At 36.9% G+C, this 24,163-nt stretch overlaps 1 long non-coding RNA gene and 1 pseudogene across 1 annotated transcript in view; one reads left to right on the top strand and one right to left on the bottom strand.

Annotated features, from left to right (window-relative positions):
- The window catches only part of LOC122422334, a 594,363-nt gene that overhangs the window by 522,528 nt on the left and 47,672 nt on the right, over positions 1-24,163 (top strand). The window lies entirely within an intron of this gene.
- Positions 20,434-21,684, bottom strand: LOC122422332 (annotated as a pseudogene).

Raw genomic sequence — 24,163 nt, 5'->3', positions numbered from 1 at the left:
TTCTAGAAAGAGTTTCTTGTTAGTTTTAAATACTGTAAATGTTTTCTCCCCTGATCTTTTATTTGTATATTAATTTTATTTGTCATACATTGTTGAGAAGTTTTAATTTGCTTTATAAAATTTATCACAATTTTTGCCTTTAGGCTTTTGTTTTGTTTTTTAGTGACATGGCATTTCAAAACTATAAAACATGATATCATGAATTGTTAGGATTTTGCAAATGCTGAGTAACATTTGTCCTGTTTCTATTTTTGTAACAACTTGTGTTAGATGGCAATTAGTGACTCCTTGAACATTTATTAAAACTCACCCTTAAGCAGCCCAAAGCCATTTTAATACTATGACATCTATCAGAATGTATGATCTCAAAACTGTATAACAACATGTGATAAAATTCATTATAGCACTTCTTTAAAGCACTAGGACTAAATAACTATTCTATATCAACATCATACTCAGCAGAACAAGACTAAGATGTTGTGGTACTTAGTCTTCAGTCATGGCTCCCTAAAATTCCTTCCCAATTCATGAAATGTTGAATGAACCATTGTATAGACATTAGGGTGATTGGAAAGGGTTTTGAACAACTTAGTAAAATTCTTGTGATACAATATTAAGGGAAACTCAAAATGATTGCCATTAGATAAAGCATAAACTGAATGGATCTTTATTACTTTTCAGTTTAAAAAAAAGTAGTAATCTTTTTGTCTTCCTTTTTCCTTTCTAGCCCTCCATGCTTTTTCTTCTTTCCTTCCTTCCTTTTTCCCTTCCTTGCTTCCTTAATTTAAATATTTGGCATAGAATATACATTTTCATCTTTTGAAATGGACGAAAAAGTAAAGCTTAGTTAAACCACGTTAAGGATAGGTTTTTTAAATTAAAGTTGACACACAGACCTTGATACAAGTCAAGGTCTAGAGAGTACATCAACAACCTATTGCCAGAGAAAAAAATTTTAAATAACTGTCCTATATGTTTTCCCAACCCAGTGATATTAACACAAAATATTATAATGAACTTCACCTGGTAAAAATTTCCACAAAATGTGCTTACAGCATAAGAAAACAGAATGCAGGCTGACACATAATAACACCCACCAGAATGTTAGAGGAAACTGGAAACAGATACTGTGTTGGAGAGTAATGGCAGTTCTGATGTTAGATGGTGTGATTTGAAGAGGTTACCCCAAATGGGATGTGTAGCTCTTTTGCTCCAGGATCATGACTGCTGTACTCATGATTTATATAAGCATGTGGCATTCTACAATGCTCCCCCTCCATAAAAATCATCCTTTGCCAGCTGGGTGATGTTAACTAGGAACTAATCATAAACATCTGGCTAGTTTATATACATGTTGCCTTTATCCCCAGATTGTCACTAAATGAAATATCTGTCTACTTTCATACAAATTTTTTAGCTTTTTAAAAATTTTTCTCATAATAAGAAAGCATTTCTTTTTAGTATTTTTAGTCCCAATACTTTTTGTTTGCTTATTCCTTGAACCAACTCTTAGAATTTAACAAAACTTGTTTTTACTTGAAATACATAGCCTCATTCTTAACATTATATGAAAATCTCTGAAATTTTCTATTCAACTTAGCAATGAATTTTTTACTTGTAAATAATGGCCCATGATATAGTATTTTATTAGAGAAGCAATAGTTTTTCAAATCAGTCTTATGTAAATTTATTTTATTCAGGAATACAACAAAACCACCTCATAATGTTTATGTACTTAATTTATGAATAATAGGAAACAGTCCCAACCTAATTATCATTTATTCATTTCTTAACTATTTTTTCTCTCTCTCTCCCCTTCTCTCTCTCTCACCCTCTTCTCTTCTTTCTTTTTTCTCTCTCTTGAATTCATTTGCAGTAGTTTGCTAACCACTGATTTTTTTCTGAAATTTTTCTCATACCAAAATACTTGCTAAAGTTTATGAATATCCAATTATTAATATCTAATCATCTTTTTTTTTTAACCACACCTTTGTAGAGGGAGTGTATTATCATGAGAGCTGGAAAAATCTTAATTTCAGAAATATTTTCTCTTAGAAATTCTTCTTTAGTAAAAATCTTGACATGATTGCCCATGTGATCTTTTTACTCATTTCCATTCTTTCCTCTGTAATTAATCATCAAATTTCCCCAGAAAAGTTATTTCTAACAGAACTTTACTTAGACGTCTTCTTAGCTTGCCCCTCCATGTATGCCAAGAGCCAGGTTGACTTTTGTGTTTTTTGTTTTGCTTTTGTGTGTGCTCTGTGTTTTAACTTTCCAACTAGATTTTAAATGCTTGAGAGTGCAGGCTGGTTTCTACTGATAAAATACTCTGCAAAAAAAAAAAAAAAACTGCTTCATAAAACTCATGGGCTGGTATTATGTGCTGCATAATATATAAGTTCTTGTCTATTCTACAAGGATATTGTATTTAAGCTAATATTATTTTATTCAACTTTCAACTTAATATCATAGCAATAACTGTACTCACTAGGCAATCATAGAACTTAGTTTAATATATCAAAATTGGGTTTAATATTTTCATGAAACAGTGGAATGATAACCTTTTGAAGTATGGTAAATTTTAAAGGATTATAACCTATTTCACAAATGTAATATGTACCACAGTTTTCTAAGAGAATTTGCAATTAAAATTTGCAGTATTTGAAAAAAGGAAGAAGTTGATTAATGTCTTCAATTCTGAGAGAATGATTAGCACCAAATATTGTGCTAAGCATTTTATAGGTATCATCACAGTCCATACTATCATTGGCTATTATCTTTATTTTTGCAGATAAAGAAACTGCAGATCAGGAATTTAAGCAAATTGTCCAAGTTTTGGCAAAGAATTGACTGAGTCAGTTTGAACCCATGCCTGTCTGGATCCAATTCTTGTACCTGATCTGCATAAAGAAATATAAACTTAAAACTCAAATTCCAAATATCTACATGGTAGTTGAATATGAATTTCCATTCTTCTTATATTACCACTGTGGTTTATTTATATTACCAGTGCAATGTTAAATATCTAACTTCCCTTGCCTGCATAGAACCTTTCTGTTAGAAAATTTCTATGAATTTTTATTAGAATTATTTTTCAGAAACAACCCTAAGCCTGTTCCTTAGAGATGACACCCAATAATAGGCAAATTGCAAAGTTACTTGACAGTCATGATACACTCTCCTATATTACACAGAACAGCTGTCTAAGAATACTTTGGTAATCTTAAATTTGATAGAATTTGATATTCTTCCTGTCAAATCTGTATGGGGCTGCTCTAGCTCTAAATTCATTTAAAATACATTTGAGTACATGTGTCCAAAGGGAATCCCTAAGAACTCTGGAAGTATGGAATACGTTTTGATTCCCACTGTTTTTATAAGGTAACACTTTATATTCATGGTGGATGACTGTGTACATTGAAACAAAAGTATATTATTTTCTTCCTCTGGCAGTGGGATAGTTAAAAAGTTTATCTTTATGGTTCTGTAGGGTATGCTTCAAAAACTATATTGTAACTAATGTTTAAATTGCACACCAAGAATTCCAGGGTTGAAAAAGAGAGAAGGGGAGGGGCAATGGGAAACAGAAGCACAAAACAGTAGATGGAAAAGAAAGCAGGCCCGGCTGAAAGAGTAAGAAAAAATACCTTAATTTTCCCCCAAATGGGAAAAATTATCTGGTAGAACATCCAAAGTGCTGTCTTAATCAAACTATAGCACTATACTACTCTATTTCAGAAAGGTAAAAGTTGTACATTACTTCAAAGCTGTGATTTTATGGAATTTAATTGGTAGTTATTCTTCAAAATCTTTATACCATATGAAACTTCCTGAGGGAACAGGTGATTAGTTAGGGAAGATTAGAAGTGGATACAAATAGCCACAAAGAAAGACAGAAAGTAGTGTTATACAATAGATACACAAATGCTGTAAATGAAAAGTCAAGTAAAGTTCACAGGAGGAGATGATTTTTTAAATAAATCTCAAGGAATCAATGCAATATATCTAGGGATATGTGCAATGGTCCGTCTAGTCAATACTATGGTTTTTCCAGTGGTCATGTATGGATGTGAGAGTTGGACTATAAAGAAAGCTGAATGCAGAAGAATTGATGCTTTTGAACTGTGGTGTTGGAGAAGACTCTAGAGAGTCCCTTGGACTGCAAGGAGATCCAACCAGTCCATCCTAAAGGAGATCAGTCCTGGGTGTTCATTGAAGGGACTGATGTTGAATCTGAAACTCCAATACTTTGGCCACCTGATGCAGAGAGCTGATTCATTTGAAAAGACCCCGATGCTGGGAAAGATTGAGGGAGGAGGAGGAGGGAACGACAGAGGATGAGATGGTTGGATGGCATCACCGACACAATGGACATGGGTTTGGGTAGGCTCCAGGAGTTGGTGATGGACAGGAGGCCTGGTGTGCTGTGGTTCATGGCGTTGCAAAGAGTCGGACAGGACTGAGCGACTGAACTGAACTGAACTGATGTGCAATGGGAGGCTTCCCAGGTGGCTCTCAGTAAAGAACCCCCCACCAATGCAGGAAATGCAGGTTCAGTCCCCAGGTCCAGAAGATCCCCTGGAGAAGGAAATGGCAACCCACTCCAGTATTCTTGTCTGGGAAATCCCACGGACAGAGGAGCCTGGCAGGCTACAGTCCTTGGTGTCCCAAAAGAGTTGGAAACAACTTACCAACTAAACAACAACAAAACATGTGTAATGTAAAGATAGTTCAGGCATGGGGAATATAATTGGATGGGTAACCAAAGGTTGATCACAGTTGGGCATGTTTGATGATTAGCCGACTTTAGAGGAAGACTGGAAAGATGGAGTTAAGTCATGATGATGGGTGTGCCTTGCAGAACTGTCTCTGAAGAGACGCTGTCACAGGCTATCTTTCCTTTCTTCGAAAGGACGGGAAACGGTTAGTCAGTCCATTGTGTCTGACTCTTTGCGACCCGGTGGACTGTAGTCTGCCAGGCTTCTCTGTCCATGGGAATCTCCAGGCAAGAATACTGGAGTGGGTTGCCATTTCCTCCTCCAAGGGATCTTCCCCACCCAGATATCAAACACAGGTCTCCCACATTGCAGACAGATTCCTTTACCATCTGAGCTACTAGAGAAGTCTAGAGGACACTGTGGCTGCATGGGCCTTACACTCCAGGAAAATATTGTCGGGAAGGGCTTGTCACTGGTATCTCTTTCCCCATACAATAAGTGCACACGCATGTCAGGACAAAAGAAAGTGAAATCTGCCATCTGTCTTCTACCTAAAATGATGCAACTCTCATCAGCAGAATGAAGAGCAGTCGCTTGAAAGGGTAACTGGAAAGGTGGTCATTCAGCAGGGGTGAAGGTGGTCATCCTGCAGGGGTGAAGACAAGGGAGGCAACGTGGAGGCAGCCTTCCCGGTATCTCAGCTAGCAGAAAACGGAGGGCCACCTGGTTTGGAACTCGGGGATCTGAGAGGGCAGAGGGAAACAGGAGGATACTGCTGCCCCAGCTTCCTGGCGTTCTCAGCTTTTCTGTAAGCCTCTCAGCAAACATAAGTAGCCAATGTCCTGCACACTGAGCCTCTTCCTGGCTCCTCCCCTCCTTCGATTGACGAGTTAAGATCCCATGGATTTAATCGCATCATTCTGAGTTTGTGAGTGTAAAATAAGTGCAGGGGTGGGGGACTTCTCTCACCAACTCTGAATATTAATAGTTAGTGGAATATTGAAAGCACAAAATACTGAATATTTTTGCTGCTGTGTGACCTTGGCAAGCCTCAATTTTCTAACATGTAAGATGGAAACTAGATAAGTACTTACTGTATGGGGTTGCTGTGAGTGATAAAACTCTATATGGAAGGCTGTTAACACATGGCCTGAGGGCTTCCCCAGTGGCTTAGCGGTAAAGAATCTGCCTGCAGTGCAGGAGACGCAGGGGACACAGGTTTGATCCCTGGCCTGGAAGATCCCCTGGAGGAGGAAATGGCAACCCACTCCAGTATTCTTGCCTGGAGAATCCCGCAAACAGGGGAGCCTGGTGGATTACAGTCCAAAGGGTTGTAAAGAGTTGGACACGACTGAGCATAGCACATTAACACATGACCTAGACCGTATTAAGTGCCCAGTAAATTTAGCCCTGCGTGCGTGCATGCGTGTGTGCGTGAGTGTGTTACTGCTATTAGAGAGGAGTGGGGGTAGGGATAGCGGAGAAGGCCAATGAGTAGTTCAAGGTTCAAGCTTAGGTAGTACGATTAATCAAAAAGTTGAATTTAGGTTGAGAGGATCTTTAGAGTAAGATTGGGAAGGGAAGTGGATATACAGATGAGAAGTATGGTTTAGGTCTTGCTGCATTTTAGACAGTATAGCATTTAAATGTTGGCAGTACCGCCTAGTAGAGACGCCTTGCAAACAATTATAGGTGTGGTTGGGACTCAATTTCAGAAATTCTGTACAGAACGTGTGTTGTTGCTGATGTTTTAGGGAATTGATAGAGAGGTATCTGAATATGAAGTGAATTAAAAAGAAAGAAAATAATTTCTAAAAGGAGATAAATATCAAAATAGCAGTGAAAATAAGGAGAAAGGAAATTTTAAAAGAGGAAATAGGGTGAAATGTTGCATGGAGGTGAAGTAAATAAAATGGAAATAAAACTGAAGTAGACTACAAATTTTTTTGTCAGGTAAGTTTACAGAACAAGTTTAGTTAGTTTACGAACTCAGTGTTCTGAAGTTATGTATGTAAGATAGATTTTTTTTTAAAAATGCATGCTTTTATTTTTATTTTTTTTAAATACATGCTTTTAAATATTGGATCATGACTTTAGGATCCTTTTTCATAAAATCACTAAAAATGTCAATTTCAAAATATGTCACACTTACCTGTGTATTATCATTCACATCAATCCCAATTATTTGGAGACTTGTATACTAGAAACTGATTCACATAATCATTCAGTGATTTTGGATGAATTTCTATCTCTTTGCTGAACAGACTCTGTTTAATATTTCATCACTGCCCACTAGAATTGAATCTTGGCAGCTTGCAATCTAGTTGGAGAGACAGACACATGAATAGGTGATTTCAATGCCGTGAAGAAGTTTGGTGATTAGAAGATGTATAGGTGCTGGGGGAGCACCTAGGATGTGCACTCAGTTCTGTCTCAGATTTCGTAAAGAAGACAACACCTAATACAGTCTTAAAGGATGTTTGGAAGTTTGCTAGATAAAGAAAGGGGACATAGTGCTCCCAATACATAGGAGAGGATGAGTCAAGTCTCCAAAGCTTAGATAAGTGTATACTTTAGAGGGAACAAATACTTTCTCATTATTGGAAAATAATGACCAAAAGCTTATTTGACAGAAAACTTTTTGCCAAGTAGAGGATTTGGTTTGCATTTTTACCAATACATTCTATCATTGGGATTTGGGTATGCATGTATAAGAAGCAAACTGATTTTGAAGATAGCTGGAAAATCTTTTTTCTTATAATTAGTTATCACTCAAAAATTTTAAAATCATATTGCAAATATACTCTTTACTAGTGTCTCCTGGAAGAAATGAAAATAATGAACTATATGAAATGATTGTGTATGGAGCAGGGAATGATTAACCAATCAAAACTCAGTAGAGAAAGAAGAAAAGATAGATATTTCTCCAAATGGCATATTAATGGCTCTTGTTGCCCAAATTTGTTTAATAAGGAAATTAATTTCTTCATGCAGACTATTTAATTATGGATGTTAGTAATATAAACTTTTTAAAGGACAATGTTACATTTTCTTATTTCTGACTATTTTAAGAGAATAATCTGAACTTATTTTTGATACTGTGGTGGTTACACATAATGCTAATGGTTTCCTGTTCCAACAGTGATAAATATGACAGAAACTTTCCAGTAGTAGAGGAAAGCCCAAGTGTTAACCTATTAATATTTTTGAGAGAAGTGAGATTCATTTATTGGATTCATCTATACATTTTGTTCATTCATTCAACAAATAGTTCTAGAGCACCTCCTATGTGCTCAGTAGAGGTTCATAGATGGGTAGGAGAGGTCTTACCTTTTCTCAGTAAGTCACTGTTCTCTAATGAGCTGAATATTTCCATTTTCCCCTGGAAAACCTCTAAGCTGCTGTGCACCACAGGTTATAAAGGACAAAATTAGCCTGACACATATTTCTTTAAAATCTAAGGGATATCAAGAAATCTATGCAACTATAATCAAACTGTCAAGTCTGGGACGGTTGTGCCTAGAAGTTCTCTACCATTTCAGAGAGCTCATAAAACTCAATTAGGGAACTCAAAATCTCTGATGAGTCCAAAACCAAAAGTAATCCTCTCCAGCAATATCAGAAACCTTTTTCTATAAAGGATCGGATAATAAAATTTGTGATTTTGTGGGTCATACCAACTCCATAGAAATTATTTTACCCTGCTGTTGAGCACAAATGTAACATAGACCATGCAAACAAATGTAAATGGCTATGATTTTAATAAAAAGTAATTTAAATAAGCAAGCTATGCACCAAATGAAACTTTTAAAATTTAAATAAATTTAGTTCAGTTCAGGTCAACCACTCAGTCGTGTCCGACTCTTTGGGACCCCATGAACTGCAGCATGCCAGGCTTCCCTGTCCATCACCAACTCTGGAGTCCACCCAAGCTCATGTCCATTGGGTCGGTGATGCCATCCAACCATCTCATCCTCTGTCATCCCCTTCTCCTCCTCCCCTCAATCTTTCCCAGCATCAGGGTCTTTTAAAATGAGTCAACTCTTGATATCAGATAGCCAAAGTATTGGAGTTTCAGCTTCAATATCAGTCCTTCCAATGAACATCCAGGACTGATCTCCTTTAGGATGGACTGGTTGGATCTCCTTGCAGTCCAAGGGACTCTATAGAGTCTTCTCCAACACCACAGTTCAAAAGCATCAATTCTTCTGCATTCAGCTTTCTTTATAGTCCAACTCTCACATCCATACATGACCACTGGAAAAACTGTAGCCTTGACTAGACAGACCTTTGTTGGCAAAGTAATGTGTCTGCTTTTTAATATGCTGTCTAGGTTGGTCATAACTTTCCTTCCAAGGAGTAAACGTCTTTGAATTCCATGGCTGCAGTCACCATCTGCAGTGATTTTGGAGTCCCCAAAAGTAAAGTTAGCCACTGTTTCCACTGTTTCCCCATCCATTTGCCATGAAGTGATGGGACCAGATGCCATGATCTTAGTTTTCTGATTGTTGAGCTTTAAGCCAACTTTCTCACTCTCCTCTTTCACTTTCATCAAGAGGCTTTTTAGTTCTTCTTCACTTTCTGGCATGAGGGTGGTATCATCTGCATATCTGAGGTTATTGATATTTCTCCCCACAATCTTGATTCCAGCTTGTGCTTCTTCCAGCCCAGCTTTTCTCATGATGTACTCTGCATATAAGTTAAATAAGCAGGGTGACAATATACAGCCTTGACGTACTCCTTTTCCTATTTGGAACCAGTCTGTTGTTCCATGTCCAGTTTTAACTGTTGCTTCCTGACCTGCATACAGATTTCTCAGGAGGCAGGTCAGGTGGTCTGGTATTCCCATCTCTTTCAGAATTTTCCACAGTTTATTGTGATCTACACAAAGGCTTTGGCATAGTCAATAAAGCAGAAATAGATGTTTTTCTGGAACTCTCTTGCTTTTTTGATGATCCAGCAGATGTTGGCAATTTGATCTCTGGTTCCTCTGCCTTTTCTAAATCCAGCTTGAACATCTGGAAGTTCACTATTCATGTACTGTTGAAGCCTGGCTTGGAGAATTTTGAGCATTACTTTACTAGCGTGTGAGATGAGTGCAATTGTGCGGTAGTTTGAGCGTTCTTTGCCATTGCCTTTCTTTGGGATTGGAATGAAAACTGGCCTTTTCCAGTCCTAGGGCCACTGCAGAGTTTTCCAAATTTGCTGGTATATTGAGTGCAGCACTTTCACAGCATCGTCTTTTAGGAATTGAAATAGCTCATCTGGAGTTCCATCACCTCCACTAGATTTGTTCATAGTGTTGCTTCCTAAGGCCCACTTGACTTCACATTCCATGATGTCTGGCTCTAGGCGAGTGATCACACCATCATGATTATCTGGGTCATGAAGATTATTTGGATAAAATAAAAGCTCAGTTCCTCAGGCCCATTAGCCATCTTGCAGGTGCTTAATAGCTTCACATGACTCATGGCTACCATATTCAATGCCACAGATTGTAGAACATTTCTGACATTGCAGAAAATACTATAAGACAATATTGCTCAAGACTTTCTTTATAGCACTGGACTATTCTACCCTGGGTATAGAAAGGTAAAGATGAGGGACTGGGCTTGATCTTCTTGAGAACGTCAAGAGAAATAGAGCAACCAGTTTGGCTATGTTGCTAGGGAGTTGAAAGAATTTCTAAGAAGAATATATATATATATTTAATTTTATATATATATATAGGACATCACTATAATATTAACACAGTTACCCACACCCTGATAATCAATGTATTAAGAATTTATACTTGGCAATTTTAATAAATTAACCCACACAGCATTATACTAGTAAAAGTTGATATCCGTGACTGAGTAATTATGAACTCTATCTGTATCCCACTACAAAATTTCAATGTACATAATCTTTTTCCTTACTAAAGATTACTAAAGAAGCCAGAGACCATAATATTTTCATTTATTTCTGCTGTCCTTTGTTAGTCAATGAGACAAAGCCTATGTGAATTTTTTTCTAGGTTCAAGCACTTGTCAAGAAAGCATTATAAAATAGTTCAAGTCTTTTTGACAAATAGATAAATCTTCTAGATAAATATAAGTTAAGGAAAGAGTACACTTGGCTCTAAAGCTAGTAAGAAATGAAAGACCAATCCAATAGCACAACGAGACAATGAACAAGCATTAGATGACTTTGTTTTGATTTAAACTACACTTGAAGGATTCTAATTATTCGGTTAAATTAATTGAATTTGAAATTTGAATACAGTGAAAGCAATCTAAATTTGTTACTGACAAAGATGATTCAAAAATGAATCTTAGTCATTTCTGAATAACTTGGAAATTATCACATGTAATAATAATTGGCAGACATCCATGGCTTTTAGTCTAATGTTTCATGATGACAGTTTCTATCTGAAGTGTTAATAATTACTTTAAGCATTTGTCTTGGCAAAGATTTACATGCTCAGGCCACCAGTAATTTCTGTGTTAGACCATTTGTTTTGTATCTTTCTCCTCACTTGTGAAATTTTTGACAATACTTTTCATCATTTAAAAATTGTATGAAAGAAGTTCCTCGAAATATTAGATACTTTGCTATTGCTTTCATTAGGCATATATTAAGTTGAAGTCTGATTTTTCTAGAAATGATCTGGTGCATTTATTTAATATCTGTATGCTTTTTATGATTTGAGTTTCTTCTTTCCCCCCTTTTTAAATCAAAGTATAGTTGACTTATATTTTGTTCTAGTTGCACAACATAGTGATTCAATTACTTTTAATATTAAGTAGCACTGGGAAAATGACTCATTTCAATAAGATCATTTGTATTGGTGGTTTTGAGTGTTTAAATAAAACTTTCTACTTCTAATTTCTAGAAATAGAATCTTGCCCTGTGGCATACTTTGTCTCATCCATGGGTTTCATCTTGCAGGTAGATCAGTAGGGACCTGGGCATGTCCTCCCACTGCTGTTATTAACCTATAGATGCAGGTGCATACGGGACTTCTGTGTTCCACCAAAGTAGAACAGAGAGGCAGATAACAGATCATAAAAGAAGGAAAAGAACAGTTCATTGCAGAAATTGAGTTTATCTGCCACTGAAAGACTCTGCTAACCTCCAGGGGATTTAAACCAAATGTCCAAAGGAGTCTCAAAATGTCGACCCTGATACTTAAACCATGAGCCACTCTCTTGTGTTTGTCCAATGTGCTTCTTACACTGACCCCTGGATATTAGAAGGGCCCTATGCCCCTGCGGGAGCCTTTCCACATGCTTCCATTATTAAATGAGCTTGTTCAGCTCTGACTCCAACTGTGATAGTAAACACTACTTCCCACGTTAAAAAGTGAGGATGAGCTCCGGGTGGACCTAGTTTGCACACGTAATGTCTCCAGTGGTTTTCCAGTTTGGGAAGGGAGGGAGTGTGAATGTTATAAGAACTTACAGATGTGTTGGACATAATGTCTTGAAACTCTCTTGCTCATAATTTTCCTAGCACGTTTCATTTTCCTGGTGCCCTTTGATTTTAGCAAATTCTCTGGAGGCTATTTCCTAGGGGTTTTCATTTGTTTTCTCTTTAAAAATCATTTCTTCCAGGAGAAATCCTCAAACACGTGAAAAATTTGTATTCAATTCAAGCTCCAAGCTTTGTGGGGAACAACACTTAAGAGACCACTCGGAAGGTGCAGGCCCTGAAAATGCTGTGGGCCGCTTGCTTAACTAGATTGGCTGCATGAAGCATGTTACACCTGTGCTCTGCTGTCTGCACTGATTGCCTTTTAGCTTCTGAGTGCAATTCAAGGTGATCATTTTAATCTCTAAGGCCCTGTATGGCCTGGGACCCAGTTATCTGATAAATTGCCTCTTTCCCTGGGCCTGGCAATTAATATCAGCCAGAGTGCTGCCACTAACAGTTCCCTGTTTTTAAACTGAGGAACTGAAGGCAGGGGAGTGAGAGTGTGTGTGTGGACGATGGGCATGTAGAGTGTACAAGACCCGTATCCCTGGGACTTCCTAGCACTTTCAGAAGAGCAAGTACGTAGAAACATGGGATCAGAGTTTCTAACTGACAGTCTAACTATTCTGATAATTAGTTTTTTAAATTATTATCATCACTTCACTTACACATTTCTTTTATAAATATGGTTTACATTTTGCTTTGATAATATGCCCTTAGCTCTTCAGTGAATGGGTGGCACTTTTTAAAGTAAAAGCCCCCCTGTATTACTTAAATTCTCAGGAACATAAATCATGATTGGATTCAACAGACAGGTGAAATATTCCTGAAAGAAACTCATTGAATACACATTTATCAGTGTCTCACTGCATGCCAAGTACTTTTTAAATACCAAGGTACAGATATAAAAGGGGCTTATATAATAAAAGAACTATATCACTATTTAAGAATAACTGGTCCATAAAGTCAATGTTGCTGCTTTCCTTGCATACAAAATCAGAAATAGTATTTGATGAAATTAGTGGTTTATTCTAGCATCACATGCTATAGTGCATACAGTTCTAACCACTGATGTGAATGAGCATATTTGGCATTGGAGTTTAAGACTACACATGAGTTTAGTGATACTGGTTCAAGTCTGTCCAATTATAATTACCTTCACAAAAAGGAATGCATTAAAGAGATATGAATGACTTACAGAATCAGAACAAAAGCAAATAGCCTATCTTAGGCAGAGCAGGAATCTGGGGAAATCCCAGGATCTAGGGAAAGATGGTAAGAGACTCAGGATACTTCTCGAAATGAATCCATTCCAACTGTTTCCGTCAATGCATCACTCTACTCAAGATTTGGTTATCAGGGAGTGAGGCAAGGGGAAAAATATAAATATTAACTACAGATTGAAGAATCAAGGTGAATTTGTCCATTTAAAGTTTGGCAGATAGAAGCGTCCTCGGCTAGGTTTCTAATAGGTTTCATACTCATGGCAACCAGCTCTACTTAATTCCCCAACTGTAGGCTGGGCTCCAACCCAACCTTTAGAGTAAATTTTGTCTTTAGTTTGGGAGGATATTGACTTTCTTATTCAGTATTCTGACCTTGCCACCATGGTCCCCATAATTGGGTTTCTGCATCAAATGTGAGTTCTCAGTAACAACAACACTGCAAAGTTTTATGTAACTTAGTGCCAAAATAAGAGTTACAGAAACAAATGCTACAAAGATTTAGAGAAGAGAGGATATCATATGGATCTACTTGGAGAAGGAGGGATGGGATGAGATTTGATCCCGAAGCAAAAGTGAGGATAGAACCTGGATAATTAGAGAAAGTGGGAAGGCTTCCTGAGCAAATATTTACATTAAAGTGTTTATTTGGTTTGTTCAGAGGACCATCATAAAATTGACTGGAGTCAAGAAGTGACTCATTGGAAGAACAATTGGGAGGTAAATTTGCAAACAGAAAATGGCATCAGATGGTGAAGGCTGTGTTGTTTGAATTTCTTTCTAACTCTAGCAATAGTCATAAACAGCCTTCTAAGAAAAGCAAAGCTATGATTACTGAATGACTTTCTTATTTTCTTAAAAAATTTGGCATGGGAGAGTAGAAGGGCAAAGAAAGCCAAGCAAATTTTGTTTTGTTTTTCACATGCAAGATTAAAGAGAACTGTGAAATTTTAATAGTGTTTATTTTTGGTAATTAAAAAAAAACTGAATGTAGAATATATAGAAAAGTAGGAAGAAAAAATTCTAAAACCATTTATGTTCTTAGAGCTCAGAGGTAGCTCTTGTTAATAAACATGTGTTTCATTCAATTTTTTTAAAACTTACAAAATTGGGATATTTCTTTATATAAAGTTATTTGTCTTTGCTATTGTGTCCTAGGCATCTTCTTATTTTCTTTATGGCTTTGAGATATTTGACCCCTTTTTATCTGTAACAATCTATTTCCTCAAGAATATAAAACTCTTATCACTATCTAGGAATCACCTTACCATACATCTTCACTCAGGGTTCTTTTATCATTTTTGTTTCTGTTTATATTTATAGCATTTTAAAATCAGAGTACAATAGTTTGGTTTCAGTTCAGTTCAGTTCAGTTGCTCAGTCGTGTCCGACTCTTTGCGACCCCATGAGCCGCTGCACGCCAGGCCTCCCTGTCCATCACCAACTCCCAGAGTCCACCTGAACCCATGTCCAGAGAGTCAGTGATGCCATCCAGCCATCTCATCCTCTGTTGTCCCCTTCTCTTCTTGCCCCCATTCCTTCCCAGAATCAGGGTCTTTTCCAATGAGTCAGCTCTTTGCATCAGGTGGCCAAAGTGTTGGAGTTTCACCTTCAGCTTCAGTCCTTCCAATGAACACCCAGGACTAATCTCCTTTAGGATGGACTGGTTGGATCTCCTTGCAGTCCAAGGGACTCTCAAAAGTCTTCTCCAACGCCACAGTTCAAAAGCATTTACCAGTTTCAATTAGATCCAATAGGACCAGTGAACTCTGTACTTTCAAACAGTAAATTTTAGGTGTGTAAATTTTATCTCAGTAAAGCCCAATTAAAATCCAGCAAATTTTCTTTTTGTTTCAAACCTATTCCAGTTGCAGCAATTTCTGTGAGATAAAATACTTCTAAATAAGAAAATTTCTACAAACCTTTTCAGTTGAGTTAGAGTGCTTAAAACTTGGAATTTTCTCAGACTCTTGGCTTTTTGTTTTACAGTGTAGAAAGGAAGAGATTACTGAATGGTTTCTGAAAATATCTTCTCTTGGGATCATGCAATTTAAATGTATATTCTCCTAATACTGCATGCACTAAAGTTGAGATCAGAAGAAAACATTCTGTTTACATGTTGTGTGACTCTTAAAATCTTTTCATTTCTCTTTTGAGATTAAGTTCTGCAAAAAGAGAAGCTTTCTTTATAAAACATTCCCTGATTTTTATCAATTCTCTATTGGAGTTTACACTGCTTGAGAGGTACCTGCCTAAAAGAATGATGATAAATACTCATAAATGTGATTAAGCCAATATTGAAGTCAAAAATACCTATAAAGTGAAAAGAAACCAAGTTTTTGAATGACTGAATGACTGCTAGAAAACAAAATAGAATATGTGAAATTTATATAATTTGGAATAATTTCCTTATATAGTTTCTTAGCTATTATTACTCCAAATCATATAATTTATAATTTCAAGTAATGTTTCAAGTTCTTTTAATATTAGATGGTCATTTTTTTCCTAGAGAGAAGTTACTTTTTAATTCCTTTAAGGTCACGGGGAACAAAGAAAATAGTGAAGAAGGAACTGTATTCCTTAGACCGTGAAAGATGATTCACCTGGTCTGCCTTTCCATTCTTTAAATGCAATGGGATGTTTGATTTTTCAAAAGATTTTGGAGACTATATAATCAATGCTTTGTTTTGGAAATGAGATTACTCAAGTCTAGAAATCAAAGTACAGAAACCTGGGATTCTCATGTCACATTTTCATGATACCATTGCTGTTTAAGATCCAGATTTAGAATTAATTTGGGGACTTCCCTGGTAGTCTAATGGTTGAGACTTCACTTTCCAGTGCAGGAGTTGCAGGTTCAATCCCTGGGTGGGGTGCTAAGATCCCACACGCCTCGAGGTCAAGAAACCAAAACATAAAACAGAAGCAGTACTGTAACAAATTAAATAAAGACTTTACAAAAATGGTCCATATCAAAAAGATCTTATAAAAAAGAATAGAATTAGTTTTAATGGAATGACCCATGACATGGATTAATTTCCAAACTTTAATCCTCATGAAAGGAATGTGTGCCCTTGGAAAGTGAACATCGGTGCACAGAATGGTTTTATAAACTCTTTGGTTATTTAAATTTATCTAATCTGCAAGGCAAGTTACCAAATATCAATTATTGCCATTTATAAAACTATAATTATAAAATAGAAAATGAGATTTGACCTATTTTAAAAAAATAATCTTTGAGTGGCAGTATCTTAGTTTGTTTCATATTGCATTTGTTTACTCTCTGCTACAATTCATTGATTTTGAGACTACATAGTAATATACATACATATATATTCATGCACATATATATTAATAAATATATATGTGAACATATGACTAAATTAGTAGTCTTGGTATTGTGAAATAACATATGGGATACTTTTAAGTTGGAATTCTTAATGTAACATAGGAAATCCAATTTCCCTGGAAAAATTTGTTTGACAATGGCATCAAACTATGAAAACTTTTCTGGCTAACCAAAAGTTATTAATTTCCATAAATTGAAATAATTTCAGAACATGAAAGTTGGATCTGTTTATAATTGATTTAAATAATTTTGGGGGAAATTTTATTATTTTGGAAATATTAAAACATGTGGTTAACATTAATTTTATTTTAATTTAATGACACTCCTCTAGAACTTCTCTCTTATAAACGTAAGTATTCATAATTGTCCTCCTCCTTTGTTCCTTCCTCACCTAGTTTCCACTGCCTGCTCTTTCTGTCATAGCATGACCTTTTATTGTGATTAGATCTTCTATTATAACTAGAATCACTTTCCTTACTTCAAAAATCTATAAGATGATTCAGATAATGGAAAATAAAAAGTTTAACATATAATAGTGTAAAAATGTTATTTATATCAGAATTAAGTTTATTTAGCTCTGTCCGTTGAATTGGAAATGTAACCCATTGATTTCTGAGGCACATGACATCTTGAAAGTGAAAGTGCTAGTGGGTCAGTAGTATCTGACTCTTTGCAACCCCATGGACTATGGCCCACCAGGCTCCTCTGTCCATGAACTTCTCCAGCAAGAATACTGGAGTGGGTCTTCATTCCCTTCTCCAGGGGGTCGTCCTAACCTAGGGATTGATCCAGGTCTCCTGCATTGCAGACAGATTCTTTACTGTTTGAGCCGCTGGGGAAGCCCCAATTTAGCTTATATTTGGCCCATGGTGTTATTATATTGTTTTTTTACTCCCTTGAATTTCAAGTTATCTTTCTTTTCTCTTGTTTATAAAAAGCAGCATTTAGCTGTACATTATTATTGTGAACACAGACCTCCTTAACTATAGCAGATGCTAATTGGAATCCATTTGTTTCTGAGGACCTTTATCTCAGAGCCTCTGATTTTCTGCTTTAACATGGATGGCACATTTATTTTCTAGACCTGCTGCCACCTATCATTTATTTCTTATGTACTAGGTGTCAGGAAATATCTGCAATGATGGATCTAGAAATGAAGGTTTAAATATGTTATTTAAGGTAATGCATACTAAAATAAAAAATTAAAGAAGTAAAAAAATTATCTGTATACAATTTTAGGAGAAGGGATATAATGATGTAATATCATTAATTTTTTATTGAGGTGAAACTATTAATAATAATGAAATTTATATCTTTAGAAATTAAGGTACAAACTTCTTTGAATGATTTAAACAGTCATTGAAGAAGAAAAAATTAGAAATCATTAAACATAGTTTTGTCTGCAGAAAAGACTGGGAGTGTGAAAAAGATATTTTTACTTTTTGTCATTTAGACATCCATATTTTTAACTTTGTTACCATAAGTCTGTTTACTCTTATAATAATAATAAAACATGACCACTTTGGGGAAAATATCATCATGACCTTAAAATAAAATATCTAAAATTAATTAAAATTTATTAGCAAATGAGAGAATAAATATTTTTCTAGATGAAAGTCTATGTTACTTCATATAAAATTGTGTTTATTGAAGGCCACCTAATGGGACTGGAATTATACTTAGTGTTGGAGATACAGCAATAAAAATGTGTCCCTTTCGTCATAGATATAGTAGTTTAGACACATAAAGACAAGTAAAGAAGCAGAACTGCTACTCTGAAATACTTAAGATGATAAACCCAGATTTGAGAAGGCAAGAGCCTTCATAAGAAAAAGAAATCTAAGCTAAAGTCTATAGAAAGATAGAGGACACTTGGAATAACCCCTCTCACATACATGCATCCTTACCTCTTTCTAATTTTTCTTTTTCTTTCTAATTTTCTTTCTAATCTTTCACTCTCTTTTCTAATTTTGTCGACTAAGTCTCAGAAAAATAGTTCTCTTTTCTTCCTCAGGATAAACCAAAACCAACAAACACACACACACAGCATTTTTTAAAGACGTCTTCTGATTTTACAATGGCGATTAATCTCATTTACCGACCTAAAGCATCAGTTATGATAATTATTATAACAGTAAACAGACATGATAACAAAGTTACAAATATAAATGTTTAAATAATGAAAAGTAAAAGTCTTTCACATTTTGTCTTTTCCATAGACAAAAATATGTTTAACAATTTCTAGCTTTTCTCCTTTGTTGGCTATTTAAATAATTTAAGAAAGTATGCTTGTACCTTAATTTCTGAAAATATAAATTTAGTTATTATCAATAGTTTCACCTCAATAAAAAATTAATGCTATTACCCTACACCATTATATTCTTTCTCCTAAAAAATGTATATAGCTGCAACCCATGAAATGTTAACAGTGCTGTATCCACACCCAATTTATTAATTCCAATAATAGTGACACTATTAACTGTAATAATGCTGTGTAGCAAACTACTGCAAACTCTAAGGATCTACAGTATTCAACATGTATTTAGATGTTTATCTGAACAGCTGAGATCAATTGATCCAAGCCCAACACAGCTCTGTGTCTGCACTAATTTCAGCTGACCTTCCTCAAGTGCTTAGAGGCTCTGCTGGGCCTCAGATGCTCTAGACTGGTTTCCATGTGAGCAGGTTAGCTAGACTCTTCGTGTTTCTCTCACTACTTTAGTCCAGGCATATTCTTTATAAGTTGATGGCAGGGGTCTTGGAAAGAGAAGTGAAGTATGGGAAGACTCTCAAGCCTAGGATCAGAACTGGCATATCATCAATTCTGTGCTGTTCTGTTGATCCGAGCAAGACTTGTGGGCCAACCTGAAACCAAGAAGAAGGAAAATATACTCTACTGCTTCATGGGAGAATCTGAAAAGTCACAGAGCAGAGAGTAGGTATAGGGAAGATTAAAGAATCGAGGCGCCAGATGCCAAGTACACAAATACTAAAACATAGACTAATTATAAGAATGTCCAATACATTTTTTTCACTATACCTACTCCATAGCTTTTTCCCAGAAATAACACACTTCAAAATATCTTCAGAAATCCTTGTTTCCTAGAGGTCCAAAGCATGTGCCATGTCAGCCTACTAGATTATCCTGCCTTGCCGCCCTTAGAGGATTTTAATTTCAACTGGTTTTATAGAGTTAAATATACCAAGAATCATAAATATGACTTTGACTCTCAAACAAAACAGATAAAAGGATAATACTGTCAACATTCCATGGACAGAGGAACTTGGCAGGCTACAGGCCATGGGGTCACAAAGAGTCAGATATGACTTAGTGACTAAACCACCATCATATCAGAAATATACTAATAAGAGCATTTGTTGACCTTATATGAGAGGATTTTTGTGGTATGACTTTTTTAAGTGTCCATGACCAATGATCAGTTATTTTTTGTCAATGTCGGTTTTTTGGTCTATGAATATAATAATAATATAATAATAATAATAAAATAATAATAATATCTACTGGAGAATATGACTTAGAAAAGTAAGTCACCTAATAGAATTCCTGGTAGATGACAGATGTTGAGTCTGTATTTGTTGTGACTATATTGAGCTCTAGTTTTGTGGGATTTGGAGCAGATTATTTAGGTCCTGTTAGCTTTAGTTTTCTTTTTTTTTTTTCCATTGGAAAATAATTTTATTGAGATTCTACCAGCTGTACAATCTGTTCTATTAGGCCCCTTCTTCCTTGGCAATTCGGTCCTTCTTAAGTGGTCCCATGAAGGCTTTCCTCTCCTCCACAGTCTGGAAGCAACCATGACCAAATTTGGAGGTGGTGTCAATAAATTTGAGGTCAATCTTCTCCAGGGCCTGCCGTTTGGTCTGCACCAGCAAGGACTTGCGCAGAGTGAGCACTCGCTTCTTGGTTCCCACCACACAGCCTTTGAGCATGACAAAGTCATTGGTCACCTCACCGTAGTGGACAAAGCCACCCAGAGGGTTGATGCTTTTGTCAGACAGATCGTAATCAGTAGAGGCATTGTTCTTGATCAGTTTGCCGTCCTTGATGAGGTGGCCCTGACTGATCTTGTAGATCTTCTTGTTGATCTCAGTGCGGTGATGGTAGCCTTCCTGCCCAGCCCGAGCCACAGAGAAGGCCACCAGGGCGGGATGCCACGCCCCAATTCAGGCAACCCTGCGCAGCCCTCGGTGGGTCTTACGGGGCAGCTTCTTCGTGAGCCACCGGCTGGTGACCCCTTTGTAGCCTTTGCCCTTGGTCACCCCAATGACATCAATCATCTCATCCTGGCCAAATACTTGGTTCACAGGGACCTGCTGCTAAGCCTCTCGCGGGCCCAGTCCAGTTTTTCAGCCACAGTGCCTCCGTTCACCTGGCTCTCCATGAGATGGGCCTTCTTCTGGCGCAGAGGAAGCAGGCGCATCTGGGTGTGGGCAATGACACGGATGACCTGACAGCACTTCTTCATGCTGCTGGAGTCCCTCTCCAGTTGCTTCTTGCCATCGACGTCCTGCCACTTCTTGCAGTATTTGGGGAAGGCCTTCTTCTTAGATTTATGCCAGTTCTTGTAGAAGCGCCTTTTGCACTCGTCGCTGATATGCTCAGCAAAGATGGTCTTAAAGGTCCGGAGGCCTCGGGCTGTTTCCACGTAGCCCACGATGCCCACAGTCACCACGGGCGGAGTCTCCACGCCGGTCACAGCCTCCACAACTTCCTTCTTGTTCACCTTGGACCCTGGCCTATCGACCTCCCTCACAGTGTGGGTCATGTAGCCGAGGAAGGCGGTGAGGTGCACGGGCTTGGAAGAGTCATCCTTGGGGAAGCGCTTCACCTTCCCGCGGAGCCGGCTGGTGCGCTTCCGAGGCAGGAAGCCCAGGGACCGTGCCTGGGAGCGGAGAACTTCCTGGGAGACATCTGGCTGTCGGAAGCTGCCGGTAGAGGAGCTCTAGTTTTCTTATCTGTAAAACTAGATGCATGTGTGTGGGCTAAGTCGCTCAGTCTTGTCCAACCGTTTGTGACCCAATGGACCATACCCCACCCAACTCCTCTGTCCATGGGATTCTCCAGGCAAGAATACTGGGGTGGGTTGTCATTTCCTCCTCCAGGGCATCTTCCCAACCCAGGGATCAAACCTGCCTCTCTTACATTTCCTATACTGGCAGGCAGGTTCTTTACTACTAGTGCTGCCTGGGGAGCCCCAAAACTATTTTAAGAGTTATGACAGTTACATTAGTTAATCCACAGAAGGTAGAAGAGTGCGTGAATATGGTGAACATGTAGTCACTAAGAATAATTAGCAACTTCTTGGAATATAAATCTTTAATGTCTCATATATAATGCTACTTTTATGAAAGCTATTAAAACATATAAAATTATTTATCAGTTTATCATTCAAAAGAAGTTATTCAGCCTATTGTGCCCATATTAAGGAACAAATTATTTAATTAAAGAGCTGATATATGTTCCTTATACCTGCTTATATCCTAGATGTGGAGAAAATAGATGTATGTTTGAAACATAAACTAAAAAGCAGGCATGAAATTAATTCTGAAATGGTAGTTTATTTAAAAATTTCTCTAGAAATTAAAGAAAAGAGAAGATCAATAGCCAGAAAGAGGCTAGAGGGGGAAAGAAAAGAACTGTTAATCTGAACTTGAACAAATATTCAGGACATTCAAAATGAGGAAACAGTAGGCTTGAGCTCAAGAAGCAGTGAGAAGACAAGAGTTAAAAAACAAACAAAACAAAACATTTGCTTACATTGAAATGGTGCATGAATTTAGAAGGGAAAGATGGGGCCAGATTCAGGGGGAACTTTGAATATCAAAAATTTGAATCATATATAAGTCTAAACATTAGCCACAAATCAGTTTGCTTTGAGTTTTAAAAATATTTTGATCATTATTCTTTGCGTCCATAAACCTAACGTATGTATAACAAATGAAGTAACTAGTGATGTAATCAATATCTTTGAGAGAGGGTACTTTGCTAATTTTGGTTCACAAGTGTGAAATTTAAGAGCTAGACTCTGCAAAATTATTTCTAAAATTCTCTACTATTTTAGTCACTAATCAATTAATCTTACAATAAATGTTTCTTGCTTGTGTATTATCTGCTAGGGTTTTGATGGATAAAGTGCACATTGTTGTAGACCTCAAGAAGCATGCAATCAGTTTGGAATTTGTGGGTAAAGTAACTAACACAAAGTGAAATGTTAAATTCTTGGGTATGGATGCTGAGTGCCACAGTGGCTCTTAGAAGGGAGAGGTCTGTGTGATCAGAAAAGACAATTTCTAGAAAGAATACAACTTGATGTGCACCTTAATACATACTTAGGAGACGAATGTGCATAAGAAATGGTGAGAGAGTCATGATAGAAGACTCAGCAAACACAGAGATGTAGGGGTGATCACAATGTTCTCCACTTTCAAAAGGAACCTGTCTAAATGTTAAGGCATAAACGTACTGAATGAGTCCACTGGAGTCAGAAAACGCAGGGACTGAAAACCAGTCGAAGATTTTGAGTCTAAGGTTGAAAACACGAGAGAGTTGTGGGAGCATAAGGAAGACAGTGTTAAGACAGATCAATCTAGTTGTGGTGGGCAGAGAAAGATTAATCATAAAAGACTCAGACAGGATTTGAAAGTGAAAGTGCTAGCCTCACAATCATGTCTGACTCTTTTCGACCCCATGAACTGTAGCCTGCCAGGCTCTCTCAGGCAAGAATAGTAGAGTGGGTTGCCATTTCTACTCCAAGGGATCTTCCCAACCCAAGGATCAAACTTGGGTCTCTTGCTTTGCAGGCAGATTCTTTACTGAATGAGGCCACAGGGAAGACCCTCAGAGAGGATTTGGGTTGTATCAAGGGCTCCAGAATACTTCTTTTTTTTCAATTTTATTCTCTATATGTCCCATACAATGGTCAGTATACCACAAGATATTATGTAACCTCAAGTATGTAAAAATTGGAACTCTCAAATGATCATCAAATAAAATATTTTCCAATTAGATCCTGTCCCAAACTGTTTTAAAAAAAAAAAAAAAAACTGCAGCCTTATGTTTATCATTTCATGTTATAAATGTAGATAAATAGACAAAAAACACAATAGTCTGTATAATAAGATGACAACAACAAAAGATAGCCCTATGGTAGTATCTTACATAGAAATCAACTCCTGATATTTCTTTCCAGATTGGTTTTGAGCAAGAGTTTTAGCTCTTTATCCATATTTGTTTTTGAAATTTTGGCATCACCACATTCTATCCCATTTGTTTCTAATGTTAACACTGTTCATTGAAGGGAAAATACTAAGTCTAGGAAGATCATTTCAACTCATTGTTTTATCAGTTCCTTAAGCATAGAGGGCTGTTTTGTCTCAGAACAACTGCAGTG

Source organism: Cervus canadensis, chromosome 19 (genome assembly GCF_019320065.1).
Source record: "Cervus canadensis isolate Bull #8, Minnesota chromosome 19, ASM1932006v1, whole genome shotgun sequence".
Classification (NCBI taxonomy): Eukaryota; Metazoa; Chordata; class Mammalia; order Artiodactyla; family Cervidae; genus Cervus; species Cervus canadensis.
This window is presented reverse-complemented; position numbering and strand designations above follow the sequence as displayed.